This window comes from Colobus angolensis, unplaced genomic scaffold (assembly GCF_000951035.1).
Source record: "Colobus angolensis palliatus isolate OR3802 unplaced genomic scaffold, Cang.pa_1.0 Scaffold83, whole genome shotgun sequence".
NCBI lineage: Eukaryota > Metazoa > Chordata > Mammalia > Primates > Cercopithecidae > Colobus > Colobus angolensis.
Window position 1 is genome coordinate 3,332,394 of NW_012122154.1, and position 356 is coordinate 3,332,749.

Consider the following 356-nt stretch of genomic DNA (forward strand, 5'->3'; position numbering starts at 1 on the left):
AAAGGGATTACAGGCATGAGCCACCACGCCTGGCCTCTATTTTACTTTTCTATGTCTACCAGTGTACAACACAATGAAGGAATTTAACACTTCCTAACTTGAAGTGAATTGCTATAGTTTTAAAAAACTTAGCTGTCACACTTGTTGCCCATTCTTTTTATGATGTAAGCTGCATTCAATAATTATTACTGTGACCAAAATACTCCTAAGCAGACTTTTACAGTCCGCATAAGAATGTTTCAAGAGGCCGGGCGCAGTGGTTCAAGCCTGTAATCCCAGCACTTTGAGAGGCCGAGACGGGTGGATCACGAGGTCAGGAGATCGAGACCATCCTGGCTAACATGGTGAAACCCCGT

General features: G+C 43.5%; 1 protein-coding gene across 1 annotated transcript in view; it reads right to left on the minus strand.

Moving 5' to 3' along the window:
* The window catches only part of MSL1 (male-specific lethal 1 homolog (Drosophila)), a 14,563-nt gene that overhangs the window by 9,946 nt on the left and 4,261 nt on the right, over window positions 1–356 (minus strand). The window lies entirely within an intron of this gene.